The sequence below is a fragment of the Myotis nattereri genome (assembly GCF_964212035.1).
Source record: "Myotis nattereri genome assembly, chromosome: 19".
Classification (NCBI taxonomy): Eukaryota; Metazoa; Chordata; class Mammalia; order Chiroptera; family Vespertilionidae; genus Myotis; species Myotis nattereri.
This window is the reverse complement of record NC_138095.1, coordinates 27,661,635-27,679,763: the sequence shown is the minus strand read 5'-3', so window position 1 is coordinate 27,679,763 and position 18,129 is coordinate 27,661,635. Positions and strand designations below refer to the sequence as shown.

At 64.1% G+C, this 18,129-nt stretch overlaps 1 protein-coding gene across 1 annotated transcript in view; it reads left to right on the top strand.

Moving 5' to 3' along the window:
- Positions 1-9,381: 9,381 nt before the first annotated feature.
- NCOR2 (nuclear receptor corepressor 2) overlaps positions 9,382-18,129 on the top strand; it is a 135,374-nt gene continuing 126,626 nt past the window's right edge. Inside the window, exon 1 of the mRNA XM_081113870.1 lies at positions 9,382-9,536. The gene's annotated coding sequence lies outside the window, so the exon portion shown is untranslated. The remainder of the gene's footprint in view (positions 9,537-18,129) is intronic.

Here is an 18,129-nt window from a genome sequence, read left to right as displayed (position 1 = left end):
CTGTCCCTGGCACAATGGGAGTGAACGAGTGTCTCGGGGCTGCTGTAACAGAGAACCACCGACGGGGTGGCTGCAAACGACAGGAACTGGTCCTCTCAGACGCGTTCTCTGGGGCCCGAAGTCTAGGATCAAGGTGCTGGCGGTCCGTGCTCCCTCCATAGCGTCTAATGGAGGCGCCTTCCCCGCCTCCTCCAGCTCGGGTGGTGGCCAGCAGTGCTTGGCTTGTGGCCGCATCGCTCCAGTGTCAGCCTCTGTGACCACATGATGCCTTCCCGGCGTGCCTCTGTGTCTTCCCGGTGGCTTTCTCCTCTCTCACAAGGACGCTGGTTCTTACTGGATTTGGGGACTATCCTCCTTCAGTATGACCTCAGATTAACTACTTACTTCCGTGGGCAGCGACTCTATTTCCAAATAAGTTCCCGTTCTGAGGTCCTGGGAGCTAGGGCTTCACCACATCATCCTGGGGGAACACAATTCAATTCAGAATGGAGGGCGGGGGGGGGGGGGCGGGGCAGGGCGGGGGGGACAATATTCCAGGCAGAGGGAATGGCACGTGCAAAGGGCCTGGGGCAGGAGAGGGCTGTGGTCTCGGGCCCTGGCTTCCTGCAAACCTTGGTTTGCTGTTGTTTTCCCTGCAAACCTTGCTCATGAAGAAGAGAGGGAGGCTGACTTCTGAGGGGGAAGGGAAGAGAGAGGAGCACTGTGCCCCACCCCCTGCCCAGGTGACAGCCCTCCGGGAAATATGCCAACCCTCCCCCCTCCTCTGCTCCCCCTCTGTGCCCTCCCTCCTGCTTCCCTTCCAGGCTGCCAGACCCTCTTATCACCCAGGCACACAGCTTCCTTTTCAGCCCAGAGGTCGTTATTTTAACACCTGTTGGGAAAGCAGGCAGGCGCCGGGGGAGTGGGGGAGGGAGAGTGGGGGTGCTGTGTGCAAGGCTGACCCTCGGGGCTCGCTGCCTGGGCCTGGATGACCCACGTGGCTTTCCCCCACAACCTCTGGCACTTGAGCTGGGCCGGCTGGCGGGGCCAGGGCTGGCGGCCCCTCTTGGCCTTCTGGAATCCGGCCTAAGCGTTTCGCCTGGTGGCACCTGGATCCTGGGATGGGGAGAGCAGAAGCTGCCCGTTCTCACCCAGGATTTCAGCCCCAAACAGGGATGGAATCACTTTTACTGCCTCCTATTGGTTGAAACACTCACAGAGCCCACCCACTTTCAGGAGACCCCGCCTCCTGGTGGGAGGGGCTTCAGGTGCCCGAGAGAGACCATCTTTGCAGGGAACCCTCGCTCCCCTCCGGCGGCTCCCTGCTGGCCTGGTGCGGCCTCAGAGGCTGCAGAGGACAGCAAGTCCCGCCTGTGAGACGCCAGCAAGACACACGGGCTCTGAGGAGTCTTATTGTATTAAAAACAAACAAAAAACAGGGAGGGGCTGGGATATCCCAGCCCACAGCAACCATCCAGCCACTCGGCACTGCACTCGGACTGGGAGGCTGAGCACACAGGTCACATGTTTACGGGAATAAACAGTCTTAGAGCTACAGAGGGGAGCCCGGCCGGCGTGGCTCAGTGGTGAGCGCCGACCTAGGAACCAGGAGGCCAGGGTTCGATTCCCGGTCGGGGCACAGGCCCGGGTGGCGGGCTCCATCCCCAGTGTGGGGCGTGCAAGAGGCAGCCGATCCATGATGCTCTCTCCTCATGGATGTTTCTCTCTCTCCCCCTCTCCCTTCCTCTCTGACATCAATAAAAATATATTTTAAAAAAACCAAAAACGATGACGCACTTCAAGATGGCGACAGCGGCAGGTAGACCCAAGCTCGGGCCCTTCTGAGGCTGGGTCCCTGTGTGACTACACAGGTGACACACTCAGGAGGCTGGCCCTGGCCCTGTCCCCCCCCCAAGCCCCCCTGCCCCCGGGGCTGGGGTGCACGGCAGGGTGGGGAAGCCCAGATGCACACGGCAGGTGGGCCATGCGGGGCCGCGTCGCTAATCTGCCAAGTGGGCACCATCTTGCTGTGCTCCTGCCACCCCCCTCGCCATTCCCCCCTCCCCCCCGGGGGACGCAGGCCTGGGCAGGAGAACAAAGTAAACTCCCAGGGGCCATAAAAGCACAAAAGGGTGATTGTGTGGCCTCAGCGAGGCCTCAAAGCAGGTGTTGTTGAGCGAGAGGCTGGGAGCTGAGGTCAGAGCTTCGCATCAGGAGGTGCGAGCAAGGGCTCCTTCCCAGAACTGGCTGCGCGGCCTGGGGGGTGGGGGCTGGGGCTGGGGCTGGGGCTGGGGAGGCACAGCCCTCCCTCACTCGCTCACCCCGGGGCTCCTTCCCCTCTGGACCACTTTGCGTTGCACCCCGGCCCTCACCGCAGTGTCCTGTCTGTCAGTTTGCTGTCTCTCCCTCTCAAGTCGCCTCCTCGAGGCTGACCCCTCCCCCGTCCCCCCAACGTGCTGCGAACAGAACGCACTAAGCCCTTGAAGGTCTGGCTCAGTGGTTAGAGTGTCGGCCCCAGGACTGAAGGGTCTCGGGTTCGATTCCCATCAAGGGCACGTACCTCGGTTGCAGGCTCGATCCCCAGCCAATCGACCATGTCTCTCTCTCTCTCCCTCCCTTCCACTCTCTCTAAAAACCAGTGGGAAAAATGCCCTGGGGTGAGGATCACCACCACCAAGAAGGGACACAGCATGTGCCCTGTGGGGCCGACGAGAGGGGGCGCGCCCCCCCCCCCCCCGCCATGTTTAGGATGCAGTTGAGTGTAAACTGTGGGGGCAGGAACTTTGCAGCCCGGTGCTTACTGGCCGGTCTGCGTCAGTGAGGGAGTTATATTTGTCTATTAAGCCTATTTAGAAACATTTTTTGTTTACTCCCCACCCGAGGATATTTTTCTATTTTCAGAGAGACAGTGGGAGGGAGCGAGGGAGGGAGGAGGAGAGAGAGAAACATCCATGATGAGAGAGAATCATGGGCCGGCTGCCTCCTGCACACCCCCACCGGGGATGGAGCCTGCAACCCGGGCCTGCGCCCTGACCGGGAATCGAACCCTGACCTCCAGGTTCATAGGTCGAGCCGGCCAGGCAAAACCTATTTCTCCTCGTTCGGCGCTCCCTGTCATGAGGGAGCGTCCTATCACCCTTCCCTCTGCCAGTGCCCTTGACCTTGTGGTCGAGCCACCCCCCTAGGGCTCGGCTGGTCCCAGCTGCTCTCCTCGTGCCCAGAACTTTTCAGACGCGGCAGTTTCTGATTCTGCAAGCGACGCGACGCGGCCCCTGGAAATGCTAGCCGGCCACACACAGCTTTTGCATAAATTACGACCCGGGCTTGCGGCTCCTGCTCCGTGGCGTGTATTATTGATGAGTTCCAGCGAGGAGCGCTCACGTCCTCCTGTTTAAGGGGATCCCTAGCGGGGGTGTGTGCGGGGACATCCACCCCCTCTGGGTGCAGCCGTGCCAGCCCCGTGGCCAGGTCCGATCCCTTCCTGGCGCTCTCTCTGAGGAAGGAACCTGGGCCACGGAGAGGAAACTGTGTAACGCTGAGGACAGGGCGGCCTTGCAGCCCTATTGTGTGCTGCGCCCAGATACCTTTGAAGAGCAGGCGGTGGGCTGTTTGCCCGGAGCAGCTGCCAAAGCCACTGTGTGCAGGTGCAGACAGGCCCCACGCCCTTCGCTGGCCCGGACTCGCCTCCACACCCAGACCCACAGGCCTCCCCTCTGTGCTGGGACACAGGCGGGGGCCCGGGGGTGGGGTGGGGAGGGGAGATGGGTCCCTGTATCTCGCCTTGGAACCTCTCTGGCTTCTGTTTTCTCCCCCCTCTCCCCTCCCCCGCCCCCACTGCCCGTCCTGACACATGATTTCTGCATGTAAAGCCCCCCAGCTCCTGCTACTCAAGGGAGAACCACTCTGAGGCCTGACCCAGCCCGGCCACAGTCCCACAGAACCCCTTCGGTGTCTCCCCAGGGCTGACGGGGGAGGCTGGACTCCTTGTTGGGGCCTCCTAGGACGTTCGTGCTGGCCAGGCCCACCCAGCGCACCTCAGGCCCTTTGCACGTGCCGTCTCCCCAGCTGGAAGTGCCTTTTCTGTGGACATCCTCGTGGCTGGCTCGCTCTTCACTCAAGACAATGGGAGAGGCCGGTCGTCTGCCTCCCCAGACCTGGTTTCCGGGGCTGTCCTGGTCCGATCGGGTTGGGAGGGCCTGGGGGACACGCAGCACACGGCTTAGGCTTCTACAGCTCTTCCCGTGCCCGTCACGCTGTACAGGCTTCTACTTGCCGCAGCGGTTCTGTGAGGGAGGGTCTGCGTGTCTTCATTTTGCAGGTGAGGAGCCAGGCTCAGAGAAGCTGAGGAACTCGTCCAGGGTCACACAGCCAGACCGTCTGGCTGCAGGCTGTGTGTGCCTCGCCAGCACGCCACACGGACGGTCTGGACCGGTGGTCCCTGTAAGACGCGCAGCCGGCCCAGGGCCGGTTATAGAAGCTCTTGGAAAATGACCCGTTAAGATTCTGAAGTGCCTTCGCTCTGCAGGGAGCTCGATGGTCTTCAGCGGTATGAGCTCCCCGAATTCCTGCAACCACCCCGGGAAGCCGCTGGGCAGGGGGTCCAGCCCATTTCACAGATGAGGAAAACTGAAGCTCGGGGCGGTAACACGAGTGGCCCGTCCGCCCACTCCAGCCATACTGGTCCCAGGGTTCTGACCTCGCCTGGACCAGGGGCCTGAGCTCTGGCCCGGATGCAGGGCCGGTCAGGCCAGGGCTGCTTCGAGTCCCAGGGGCCGTGGCCACTGCAGAGCGGTTCTCCCCCACCACCCGTCACTCTGCCTCCCGGGTGGCTGGGCCCAGCCGGTGGGGGGGGGTGGGGGGGCGGGGGGGGAGGGGCAGGCCACCCAGGGCTAATTTCTGACGCTCCCCGGGAGGCTGAGAAGTGGCCAATGTGTTGCAAAGATGACGGAAAGGAGACCTCCTTGAATCTCAAGAAAAAACTCCAGAAACACACGCACGGGTGTCCCAAACCAGATGTCCAAGCTCGAAAAGGAGAGAAAGAAAACCTTCCATGATGTGTCTTCAGACAGCCCCTCCCCAGGGAGATGGTCCACGTATGTGGCTCCCCCCCACCCCCATGTCAACCCCAGCTCCTGGCAGCTCAGGTGTCCGTTTGTCACGTGTCCCGTGGCCTCTCCAAGCGCCCACCACGTCCCTCCCACCTCACTGCCCACTCCATCCGCTCTTCTCGTACCGGCCCCCTTTTTGTCCTTGAATGCGCCGGTGTGTTCCCACCCCAGGGCCTTTGCACTGGCTGTGCCCACATCGCGAGTCATTCCTGCCCTCAGCTCTACGGGGTCGCTGCTCGTCTGGCCTCCCCACCTCTCTCCACTCTGATTTTTTCTTTTTTTCAAATATGTTGTCATATTTGACATTTTATTGATGTCAGAGAGGAAAGGAGAGGGAGAGAAGCATCAGTAATGAGAGAGAATCATGGACCAGCTGCCTCCTGCATGCCACCCCACTGGGGATGGAGCCTGCAGCCCAGGCCTGTGCCCTGACTGGGAATTGACCCCGACCTCCTGGTTGCTAGGTCGATGCTCAACCACTGAGCCACACTGGCACGGCCATGCTGCTGTACGTTTTTCTCAGAGCACTGTCCACCTCCCGCCTCATTTCATTTCCGTGGGTACCTCTCTCTACAGTGTCTTCCAGGCGGGTGTGGTCCCTGCTGAGTTCCCTGCCCCTAGAGTGGCTCCTAGCACATAGTAGGTGCGACTGAACTGAAGACTACCCTCCCGGAAGTATCCACACAGACAAGCACAGTACTCCCCCCCCCCCCCCACACACACATTTTGCACAAAAGGTGCCGCGCTGCACGCCCGGCTCTGCACCTGCTGTTCCGCTGAGCCATGCACCCTGGCGCCTGCCCCCCTCCCAGGCTCGGCCTGTTTCTCGGCTCGTCCACAGCTGCCACTGCTGCCCTGGAGGGGCGCCTGGGACCCACACAGCCGCTGCAGATCGCTGAGAGCCCCCCCTGCCCCCCCCTCAGGCTCTGCCCAGCCCCGGCTCCCCTCAAGGCTGTTCCCAGCTCTCCTGCGCCTGAGACAGAGGCTGAAGCTGAGGCCAGGTGGTGGTGGTGGCGGGGGGGCGGGGGGGCGGTGAGGTGGGGAGGACACCCCAGAAGCATGCGCTGGGAGACAGCGGGTTGTTTATCTTCGGAGATAATCAGGCTTATCAGACCGGGTGTGATCTCCCTCCGCTTCCTTCTTTCTGAAGTGTCATAAATAAGGCGCAGACTTCACAGGGGGCCGCGGGGTGACGAGGCAGTTTTGTGCAGCTGGGGTTCCGGCTGCCGGGGGGCTCTGAGGGACAGCTCAGGGATGCGTTGCAGGACTGAGGACCGGAAGGGGCCCTGCCTCCCCTGCAGGCCAGGGCTCCCGTGGCCTCCCTCCCGTGTCTGCAGACTGGCTTGGACACCAGGCCCTGCGAGCTTCTGAGTTTCAACCCTTGTTTTAAAGGCCGTCAAGCCCTGCCAGCATGGCTCAGTGGTTGAGCATCGACCTATGAACCAGGAGGTCACGGTTCGATTCCCGGTCAGGGCACAGGCCCAGGTTTCGGGCTCGATCCCCAGTGTGGGGCGATCAGTGATTCTCTCTCATCACTGATGTTTCTCTCTCTCTCTCCCCCTTCCTCTCTGAAATCAATAAAAACATATTAAAAAAATAAAGGCCATCAAAAGTAAGAGGAAGCGGTGATGGGAAATAAGGAAAATAAAAATGCATCTTAAACACAGAAAGGAAGAAAAACACGCATCCCGTGTGCACAGGGTCTGGGCCTGTCCCTGGGCGCTCCCAGGGCGTCTTGTGGGTCGTCAGTGCCTGAGGCTGTGGGAGCGAGCAGTTTCCTGTGTGCCTGCTCCCAGACGGCCGGACCAGCCCGGGGTGGGGCTCATGGGCACTGGGGTTCAGGAGGCTCAGGGCGCTGGGCTGGAGCCTGGGCTCTGGCCTTCTAGAAGCCTGGCCTCGCCGGGCTGCCCAGGGGCACTGGGGGGAGTGCCTGCAGGTTCGATGACACCTTGTGGCCCAGGTGGACTCAGCCTGAATGGGCATCTCCTGGGTGTTCAGACCTGGGCTGTGCCCCGGGAGCTCCCCCGCCTGCCTAGAGGTGGAGGCCCATGGAGGGAGGAGAAGGCTCGCCTCTGGAACATACCAGAGGAGAGTGTGTTCGAAAATAGGGGTGCAGGGCCCGGGCCTGAGCCAGACAGTCCTCGCCGGTGTGGCATGGATGCATTGGTTCATTCGCTCCCAACACGTTCTAACTGAGTGCCTACTGTGTGCTGAGCTACAGCAGTGAGCTGGTGAGAGGAGGTCTCCGAGGCAGGGCGCGGACGGGCATTCCGGTGACAAACGGCCATACATGTGATGTGATCCAGGAGTTCCAGTTGGTGAGGAAGGGCGAAGGACATGGATAGGGTGAGTGCTAGCAAGTGCCTTGGGGTTTTGGGTAGAGGGTCCACTGAAGGCCTCTTAGGATGGGACCTTGGGCTGGGACCTGAGGTTAGGAGATGGCTGTCTCAGGCAGAGGGGGCAGCATGTGCAAAGGCCCTGAGGCAGGGAGGGGTTTACGAGTTGGCTGAGTGTTCAGGAGGGAAAGACGGCATGCAACATCCCCTCTCCCACTTCCAGTCTGGTCAGGCCCACCTTGGGGTGGGGGCTGCAGAGGCTGCCTGGGTGGGTGGGGGGAGGGCGCCCCTCTTCTGGCCTCCCACCCGCCCCTGGCCCCACCCCCAGGCTGGGCCTTCTGCAGGTCTAGCTTTTTCCTTGTGGTTCCCACGGTCTGCTTGGCAGCTGGTGGGGACATTGACCTGTGACCCCCATCCTGTTCCAAAGCGCCCCTCTGCATACACTTCCCTCATTCCAGACTTCCTGAGCCCCAGGTGCTCCCTCCTCCCCTCCCCCCCACTGCCTCCCCTCCACCCCCAAGAACGCTGGCAGCCTGAGGGGGCCCAGAGGGACGCGTTGCTACAGGGGAAGCAGGCCACCCCCTGCGCGGCCCTGGAAACTGCCCCGCCCCCTCCTGCCGCAGCCGTCCAGCTCCCCCAGGGGTTCTCAGATGTTGGCAGATGGCAGAACCGAATCTGCTGAGCCGTCGCTCCAAAAAAGGAAAGTTGAACTGAAAAAAAAAAATTTTTTTTTTCAAACTCTTCCACATTTAGGGGAAGGAGAGAGGAGAGCTGCGGCCTGGCCCGCCCCGTGCCCTCCGCTTGTCCAGAAAGACCTCCCTGGTTTGGGAGGCCCCCCGGGAGGGACCGGAGGGGGCGAGTGAGGACACAGCGCTGTCAGGGCGGCCGGGGGCTCCCGGGGGAGCTGAACGCCTGTGCGCGCGCGGGGAGCGTCCACGCGTGGGTTTGTCTGGGAGCGGCCGCTCCTCCAGAGGTGCGCGCCCGAGTGCGTGCGCCCGGCCCCAGCCAGCCTGGCGCAGCGAGTCTGTGCACCGTGTCCCCGAATGTCCCCGCCGGCCGTGCACGCACGACGCAGTCTCGGTCCCCGCGGTGTCAGCGCCGCAGACCGACTGAAATCCCCGCCCTCGAGAGCCGGACACCGCAGTGTGTGGCCCGGGGGGTGGGAGCTCGCGCGCGCGTCCCAGGCACGGCCTGTGGGTGACCTTACAGCGGAGTCTGGGGCCCAGCCCGCGCTCCCCCGGGCGCGGGGGCCCTGCGTCCCCGCGTTCACTTGAACTTCATCTTCCATCTGCTGAGGCCCAGTGTGCATGCCCCCTGGTGAGAGTCCTACTGTGTGCAAGAGTCCCCGAGCGAGCCCACCGCGCGGATCCCTGCGCGGCTGTGCGTGTCCCTGAAAGGCCCCGTGTGTGGCCCTCCCGTGCGTCCCCTCGCCATCCGAGGGCCGCTCCCGAGTTGTAATTTAATGGCCGAAACGCGATGCCAGGGAAGCTTCGGGGGCCGGGGAGCAGGAGGGCGCCGCGCGGCCGCAGGAGGAGGAGGGGCAGGACCCGGAGGTGCTCTCCTCCCCCTTCGCTGCCCCTCCTCCTCCTTCCCCCGAGGGGCGGGCCAGAGAGAGCGCGGCGGCGCGCCCCCGCGTGTGTGTCTGTGTGGCAACGTGCGCGCGCGCCGGCGAGTGCGCGCAGGACCCGCGGAGGCGACGCGGGCCCTTTAAGGGGCCAGAGGGGGCCGGGCCGGGCGCGTCGGTGCGGGCGGGGAGCCGGGAGCTGAGAGGCCGAGCCGCCGCCTCCCGGGCTCCCGCCCCGCCCCCTGCTCCCCCTCCCGCCGTCGCCGCCGGGGAGCGGAGCCGCGGGCAGGCCGGGCCGCACCGAAGCCCCGCGTCCGCCCGTGCCCCGCCCCAGCCGTGCGCCCGCGCCCTGCGCCCCGCGATGCGCGCCAAGTTGCGGGCCGGGGACCCGGGGCTGGCGCCCTAGGAGGCGGCGGCGGGCGGCTCGCCCTCGGCTCGAGGCCGGGCCTGCTGCGCGCCCCTCGTCCTGGCTGCACCGCCACTTGCCTGAGCGCCCGGGCGGCCCGAGCGCGCCCTGAGCCTGGGCGCCGCCGCCGCCACCTCGGCGAGGTGAGTTGGGGTCGCGGGTCCCCGCGGAGGGCGGGTGGGGCGGCGCGGGGCGCGCTTCCGGGGGCCGCGGGCAGAGCGGCGGCGCACGCGGCGGAGTTGGCGGGGCCCTGCGCTCCGGAGTTGGCGCTCTCGGGGGCTGGCCTGCTGGGGAGCCAGGCGCCCCATCAGCGCTGCAGCCCGCGTGCGTGGGGGCGCCGGGGAACTTAGGGGAACTCCAGCTCCCCCGCGAGGGGGCGGGAAGGAGGGAAGTGGCGTGGGGGGTGGGCGGGCGGGAGGGCGCCCTGGAAATGCGGAGGTCAGCCCCCCTCCTTGTGGGGCCTGGCCGCCATGCGCCTGCCTCCTCGCGTAGCAGCCCCAGAGTTGGGGTGACACTGCGCCTTATTTTTCAGAGGGCACGGCGGGTTTGGGGAGCCCCTGGACATGGCACCCCCAGCTCTCCGGCCTGGCTGCTATGGAAGGGGCGCATGGGGGGGTGGTTCTGCCAGCCGGCGGGGGCGCGGGTGGCCCTGGCCGCGGGCGCTCCGGGGCACGGGACCCGAGGGCGCTGGGCAGGGGTCCCCCGGGAGAGGCGCCTGCGCCCCCCTCCCCCGCGGCCGGTGTTCCTGGTGCCGGGGCCTGCCTCCCGCGGCCGTGACGCCTCATTGGGCCGCTTCCTGGTCCCTCCCCCGGGCTGCGCAGATACTTGGGATGCCGCTAGTTTGGGAAGTTGGAATTCAGAGCTGATCCCCCTTGGGCCGGACCCCGAGGCCCCGGGCCATCGTTGCGGGGGAACCTGCAGGGGGAGGGGGGACCCGTGGGGCGCGCCTCCTCTCCCCCAGGTGCTGGCAGCAGAAAGCTGGAGGGAGGAAGCAGGCGGGGCGGGCGCGAGAGACACGCTGTACCCGGGAGCCGCCGGCGGCCGGTGAGCGTGGGGCGCCCGCCTTATTGTTACATTGAGGCTTATTTTGGGGGAAGCGAGTGTCTCCCCCGCCGCCTGCCCGCGCTCCTGCGCCCTGTGGGTCTGGTGCCGGCGGCGGAGGCGGGTCTGTTCTGTCGGTTCAGCCTCCTCCCTTCCTCCCCCCTCTTCCCCCCTGTCGGTGAGAACTGGTTTTATTATGATTTTTTTTTCTTTTGCAGATTTGGAGGAAGGATGTGCGAGGGAGGGAGGGAGAGGGAAGAGAAGACCCCGCGGGCTGGACGGGGAGTCCTGGGCCGGGTGGATTGTGCTATCAGCGGCCGTGACTTTGCCCTTTTTCAACCAGACCTGGGTCTGGCGGCTGCTGTGATCGGAGGGGCTCCTTTGGGCCCGAGGGGAGGTGGGAGGGGGTCCGAGGGCACCGTCCCTGCGAGTCCCTGCGGGCGGCCTTTTCCTTGTCCCCTTGAGGGGTGGGAAGAGGGGTGAGCCGGGGCAGCCGGCCATCGCCCGTCCCCACGGAGCCCACCCTGCAGCTCAGCTCCCTGGGTTCAGCTTCACTCTGGCCACTGGGCTGGCTGTGTGACCTCGGACAAACCACTTGACCTTTCTGTGCCCAGGTCCCTCATCTGCCACGTGGGCTAGAATCCCGGCCACGGGTGGCTGTGGGAACTGAAGGTGCGAGAGTGCACAGAAGGTGTGTGTGTGTGTCTCTGTGACCAGGGTAGTCATCGTCCCAGGGTTCCGAAGCTTGGCCTTTAACCCAGTGACCAGGAAATCCTGTGAGATGGTGCCTGGGGGGTGGGGGTGGGGGGTTCGGCGAGGGAGGGCGGCCTTCAGTCCATCCCCTCGGCTGTTACCCTTGAGAATGGAGAAGGGCGGGTGGTGCCCTCTGCCCATTGAACAGATGCACAGACTGAGTCTGATGAGCTCCGGGAGCCCTGAGCGCGCTGTGTGTGGTGACCCTGTGGCCGGGCTGTGAGGGGCATCTGGGCGCCGCTGTCTGGCTTCCCCGCGCCCGCCGCCTTGTCCCTGTTGGAAATTTACCGCCGCCCCTGCCGCCACTGGTGCCCAGGGAGTCTGTGGAGCCCAGACGTGGGGGCGGGAGCGAGTGGGCCCCGGGCTGGCCTCTTCCCACTGAGCTATTTACGCCTGCTCGGATCAATACTATTGATGGATCCATGTAGATGGTAATGTGGCTGTCAGGCCCCGGTGAGGGATGGAGACCCCTCCTGCGGCTGTGTGCGCCCCCTCCCTCCCCCAGCCGGGGTTTGGCTACGTGGGAAGGATTTATTTGGCATAATCTGCTCTTTTCCCCCAATTAATACTCCTCCTCCCACCGCCGAAAGGTTTCCGAGATGAGAGCTCTGCAATCGCGGCCTCGCTGTGAAGCGCCCCAGCCGATTGTTCCAGCGCAGGCGGGGGGGGGGGGGGGTGGCCTGGCACGTACCCGCGGGAGGGAGGGCGGTCGGGAGGGAGGGCGGTCGGGCGCGCGGGTGCGTGGGAAAGAGGCCCGGGAGGCCTGGCCCCCAGCGTCCTGCCATTCAGGCTGGATGTGGAGGCTGCCAGGCTGTTTCCCCCTGACTGTGTGCGTGGGGGGTACCTTGTTCTCTGTACCCACCCCCCACCTGAGGCCTGTGGGCCGAGACGTTGGTGGCTGGTTCGGATTTTTGGGGGGAGAGGGTTTCGCACCTACACCTAACTGCCACCCCTTCCTCCCGACAGCCCTCCCCACCCCAAATCCCACAGCCAGCGCTGCCTCTGACAATAGGGGGCTGAGAGCGCCTGTGTGTGCGTATGTGTGCACGCACGCATGTGTGTCTGTGTGAGTGCTGTGTGTGTGTGCGTGCACGTGTATGTGCGCGTGCAGTGTGTGTGCGCACTGTGTGTGTGAGTGCTATGTGTGTCTCTGTGTGTGCATGCATCCGTATGTGTGTGCGTGTCTGCCAGTGCTGTGTGTGCCAGTGCTTTGTGTGCCTGTGCATGTGTGCGCAGGCGTGTGTGTGTGTGTGCACGTGCACTGTGTGTGTGTGTGTGCGTCTCGTGTGTGTGTCTGTGTGCGTTCCCTCCTCGTTTCCTCTTCATCTCTCCAAGCCAACAGCCGCCTCCTGGGTGACACCCCGGAGACTGGGTTCCCGAAAGAACAGCTGGCAGGAGCTGGCAGGAGCTGGTAGTTCCTGCTCTGGCGCCCGGGGAGGGGGCTGGGCCAGGAGTGGCATCTGAAAAGGCCTTGTCTTGCCGAGGGCGGGTCTGGGAGGCCCCAGGGAAGTGATGCTCGAGACGGGGCGGTGGGAATGGGCGCCATCACCTGCCAAGCCACCTCTCGGTCCAGGAGCCGGGAAGTGCATCCGTGATGCGTTACCTACAGACGATCACCGCGAACGCGCATCAGGCATGTAGTGTGTGCCCCGGCCTCCGCTCCACAGGAACCCCCGGGTGATTCTCCAGGCATCAGTGCCGTCTCTGTCCCATTGTATGGAGGGTGAAAGTGAGGCCCAGAGGTTAAGGGACTTGCCCAAAGTCACACAGTTTGGATGAGGCAAGGCCTGGGGTTATTCAAGGTCGAGTTGTCGCAGCAAGAATTTCCTGCAGATCCGCTCTGCGGTGGAGAAATGGTGTCTTATTTGAGCACCTGAAGATCTTTGCCCCCAGGGGCTGGGGGCTGGGGGGGGGCAGCAGTCCGAGAGCCCGGCCCCTGCAGGATGCAGGGAGGGGGCCAGCGCCAGTCGCAGGCCTGGCATTTCTTTGAAGTCTTATTTTATCTTAAACAGTCATGCACATGTTGGCATTCCTTTTGGCGACGGGGCTGTGTTTCTCTGGAAATGGAAACGGGGCTCTGAATTATTTAGCTGTCGCAGAACCCGGCTCCAGGGAGCTGCCCCAGGCGTGCGCGCACCTGCAGGCTGGCCTGCAGCCCCGGGGGATTTGGTAGCTGGAGACCGAGAGAGGTCCTGGGGGGTCGGCCTTTTCCCATTGCACAGGTGGGGGGGCTGGGCGGGGCAGGCTGGCCCAAAGCCGCACAGTGGGGTGACTTTCACTTGTGATATATGTTTTTCAAATATATTTTTATTGCTTTCAGAGAGAGGAAGGAAGAAAGAGAAAAACATCCATGATGAGAGAGAATCCATGGATTGGCTGCCTCCTGCATCCCCCCCCCCCCCCCCCCCCCCGGGAATCGAGCCCACAACCTGGTCATATGCCCTTCACTGGAATCAAACCCGGGACCGTTCAGTCCACAGGCCGACGCGCTATCCACTGAGCCACACCGACCAGGGCTGGCAGCCAGTTCTTTAGAGCCCGTGGCCTGGGCCTCGTCCTGTATTGAGGTCCCATCTTTGATGTTTCTATCTCCCCCTCTCCCTTCCTCTTCGAAATCATGGAAGATATATTAAAAAAAAAAGAAAAGTAAATTAAAAAGAATTTAAATCTGCACGGAAAGGTGTCGAGGGAGGCCTCCTTCCCGGTCCTGCCCTCCGCGTTTCTGTCCGGGGCAGACACGCCAGGCGGGCGGCTTCCCCTCTGACATGCCCTGGCCGAGCGCCCGCCTGAATTGATTTCCGAGAGGAAGGGAGAGGGGGAGAGAGAGGGAGAGACATCCATGAGGAGAGAGAATCATGGATCGGCTGCCCCCTGCACGCCCCACACGGGGGATCGAGCCCGCAACCCGGGCCTGTGCCCTGACCGGGAATCGAACCCTGACCCCCTGGTTCCTAGGTCGACGCTCAACCACTGAGCCACGCCCGCCGGGCACCGTCACTATTTTGTAACCGCCCATTTGTGCTGAATGCCTTCACCTTTTCCGCTCAGCCCCCAGCCCCTCCCATCGGGCAGCCATCCGTCTGTTCTCTGTATCGGAGTCTGTTCGTACTTTACTTGCTCGTTTATTTTGTTCTTTGGCTTCCTCGCGTAATTGAGATCATATAATATTTGTCTCTGACATGTTGCACTCGGCGCAGTACCCTCTCCGGTGACGGCGAACCTTCTGAGCTCGGCGTGCCGGCATTTTGGAAAACCCTAACTTCACTCTGGGGCCGTGTCACCTATAGAAGTTTTTTTGATCTTTGCAGCCATAGTCAAACAAAGACTTAGATTTTTGATATTTATTTTATATATTTAAACGCCATTTCACAAAGAAAAATCAGCCGAAAAAACGAGTTTGCGTGTCGCCTCTGACACGTGTGTCATAGGTTCGCCATCACTGCTCTAGGCCCACCCGTGCTGTTGGAAGTGGTGAGATTTTATTCCTGTTTGCGGCTGAGGAACATTCCAGCATAACCTTCCAGGGTTTTCGCCGCGGGGGGGCGGGGGGGGGGGAACGGGCCCAGCGAGGATGGTCGGTTTGAGGGTCACCCCGCGGGCTGCACTGTTGCTCACGGTGAGAACGTGCTGTCGGGGGATGCGGTGGGGGGAGGGGTGGCCAGGGCAGCAGGCAGTCGGGCTGACCTTGGGCACGATTCTGGCCTCATCTGATGCCTGAGGCTCTGACCGCCTCCGTCCAGGGCTACGGGCGCCTCTGGGCCGCGCTGCCCGGTTTCTGCGATTTTTGCGAAGTTACGTGCGACCGGTCTGGTTTCCCTCTTTGCTTGGGCCGGTAGGAAGCTCGGAGCCGCAGTGGCCGCCTTGCCTTCGGCAGCGTGGCCTGGCCTGTGCTGCGGGGCAGGCGGCCCGTCCGGATTTCAGATGGCTTCGTCCACTCTGCTCTCTGATGCTATCTTATCGACGTGCATTCCTGCAAGTTCCTTCGCTCTGAGGGGGGACTGGAGCCGGGCGGGAGTGAAGAGAACGCTTTGCAAGGTGTTTGCCTGCTTGTCCCCCGAGTGCCTGTGGGGGTGGCTGGTCTCCCGGCAGCAGATGCCAGGTCTCCACCAGGGTCAGGGCCTGGGCGGGAACCGGGGCCTGCGGACGTCCTCCAGCCGCGGGAAGAGGGCAGTGAGGGACCTGGACGGTGACAGGTGGCCCTGTTGGAGGCCCGTGTCCTTTCAGACCCACTGACCTGCGGGGGGCCCGGGGGGGGGCAGACGGTGAGCTCCCCGGGGTGCACTGTGACGCTGCCTGCTCCGTACCCGGGGACCGGGGCTCAGGGGTCTGAGCCGGGTGCATCGCCAGCCCTGCAGGTGCGTCCACGCCGTGGGGACCGGCCTGGCCGCTGTGCCGAGTGCTTCCTGCTCCCCCCCCCCACCCCCCCACCCCCCCCCCGTCCCTTCCGCCGGGATGTCGCTTTGAGCTTGGAGAACATGGAGGAGGGAGGAAGCCAGGGGTGGGCTGTGGGAGGGGGAATTGGAGGAGCCCCCGCCGGCCTGGGCTTGGGGTCGGGACCCTGGCCGTGTCTCGGGGCTCACGAGCAGGGCGAGTCTGAGGTCCCGCGTGGACGCTGCGCAGGCTGCATGGCGCAACCTCGGACAGTCCTGGAGGCTCAGCAGACAGGGCTCCTCGGTTTACCCAGCAGCGGAATGGGGGCATGAGGGGCCGCGGGAGGCGGGAGGCGGGAGGCGGGAGGCGGGAGGCGGGAGGCGGTGCCCAACCCCGTGTCCAGGGCTCACAGACCCATGGAGCTGCCTCTGGGGCCGTGTCACCTATAGAAGTTTTTTTGATCTTTGCAACCATAGTCAAAGAGTCGTCCTAGCTCACGGGTGTCCCCCAGGGGCCTCCAATCCCGCCTGTCCCAAAGGGGGCCCGTGGTCCCCCGCACCCCAGCCCCGCCTCCTGGTGTGGGGGTATCGCCCGCCCTCCTGCCCGCAGCCTGCGTGGCCTCCAGTCTGTCTGCCCCCGTGGCCCTTCTCCGCACACAGCGGCCAGGGGGGCCCCAGCGGGTACCCCCTGACCTCACTTGGCCCCGCGGGGCTTCCCACCATTTCTTGCACTGCCTGCAGACCCTTCTCCCGCCCTGGGGTGTCTGCCAGGCCCCGGCCACCTCCCAGTGCCCCTGGCCAGCTGCCCTGCGGTCTCTCTCTGCCACTGAGCAGGCAGCTGTGTGTGGGGAGGGGCGGGAGAGGGACGGGACGGGGGCGGTTCTCTGTGGCCCAGGGGCCTCCCTGGGAGTAGCTGTCAGTTGCAAGTCCTGGAGGCCAGGCCCCGAGGTGCCTAGAGGAGGGGTGCCTTGGGGGCCCCTCCTTGCCCTGCTCGGCCTCATTCTGAACTGCAGGCCGCAGCAGACCCTCTGGGAGCCTCGTCGCCGCCGCTGAGTGGTGTGTCTCCGTGGCCATGGCAACCGCCTGGCACCCGGGCCTGCTCGTTAGGCTAACGAGGCGAGCCTGCTGGGCTGAGGGGGAGCCGGGGACACGTTGCCCCCGCTGCAGGTCCCCGCGGTGTCTCCGCCAGGCCCCCCACCCCTCCCTGGGCCAGGCGTGGCGCTGGGGCACCTGGCCTGGGTGTGGAGGAGCCCACAGCGGCCGGAGCCACGTGGGATGTCTCTGCCGCCCGTGACCTTGGCCAGGACCGGGGGCAGTGGGTGAGGGGCACAGAGTGGAGAGAGGGGCTGCCCTCGGTGAAGGCTGTGCTGGGGGGGAAAGACCAGACGCAAAAGGAGCAGCCAGCCCTGGCCAGTGTGGCTCAGTGGGTAGAGCGTCGGTCTGCGGACTGAAGGGTCCCGGGTTCGATTCCTGGTCAACGGCACGTACCTCAGTTGCAGGCTACTCCCCAGCCCGGGCCCTGGTCGGGCGCGTGCAGGAGGCAACCCATCGATGCGTTTCTCTCGATATTTCTCTGCCTTTCCCTCTCCCTTCCACTCTCTCTAAAAATGGATGGGCAGATATCCTCGGGGAGGATTAAAAAAAAGGAAAAAGAAAGGAGCAGCCGGAGCGGAGAGCGGGGAGGGGTGTCGTGAGGCAGGGATGTTTGCTTCTGGTCATTTTCCCTGATTCCTTAGTTCCTTCAGATCCACTGTGGGTACCTGGCCCCAAGGAATGGCCGGGGAAACCCACCGGGTTGCAGTCCGCAGCCCGCCCCTCCCGTGACGAGCCGGGAGCGAGTGTCCCGACCGGGTTTCTCTGGCCGCGGCCCTGTCCCCGGGGGACCCGTGTTCCAGATTCGCGGAGCCCAAGGCCACACCACAGCTGCTTCCTTCCCGGCTTCGTCCCGGCCCCGGGGCCTCCGGGCCTGCGTCCAGGAACCTGAAGCTCGCAATTAAATGAAACTCGGCCCTCAGGTGCCCGGAGCTTCTCCTGGCCCAGGGGCTGGGGGACCAGGCCCCAGGGACCCGCAGCTCCCACCTGGCCTGGGGTCTGGGGGCCAGTGAGGCCCCTGTGGGCAAGGGGAGAGAGTGGGCGTGCACACGCCAGCCTCGGTCCAGGTCCAGGCGGCTGCCTTGTATTTCAGACAAACAAGCAAACAAACAGCCAGGTCAGGGTGGCTCCGCGATTGTGATTGAACATCGGCCTAGGAACCAGGAGGTCACGGTTCCATTCCTACTCGGCACAGGCCCGGGTTGCGGGTTCGATCCCCAGCGTGGGGCGTTCAGGAGGCAGCTGGTCTATGACTCTCTCTCATTGATGTTTCTCTCTCTCCCTCTCCCTTCCTCTCTGACATCAATAAAAATATAAAAAAGACAAAGAAAACCCAACAACCACCTGCAGGTGACTCCTGGGCCCCCTGGGTCCCCTCCGCTGGGGCAGCCACTGCTCGATGGGCGTGGCGTCCGCACCCACATTTTTGGGCTCCCACGTGCCAGCCTGGGGGGGGATGCAGGTGGCTGTGTGGCCCGTG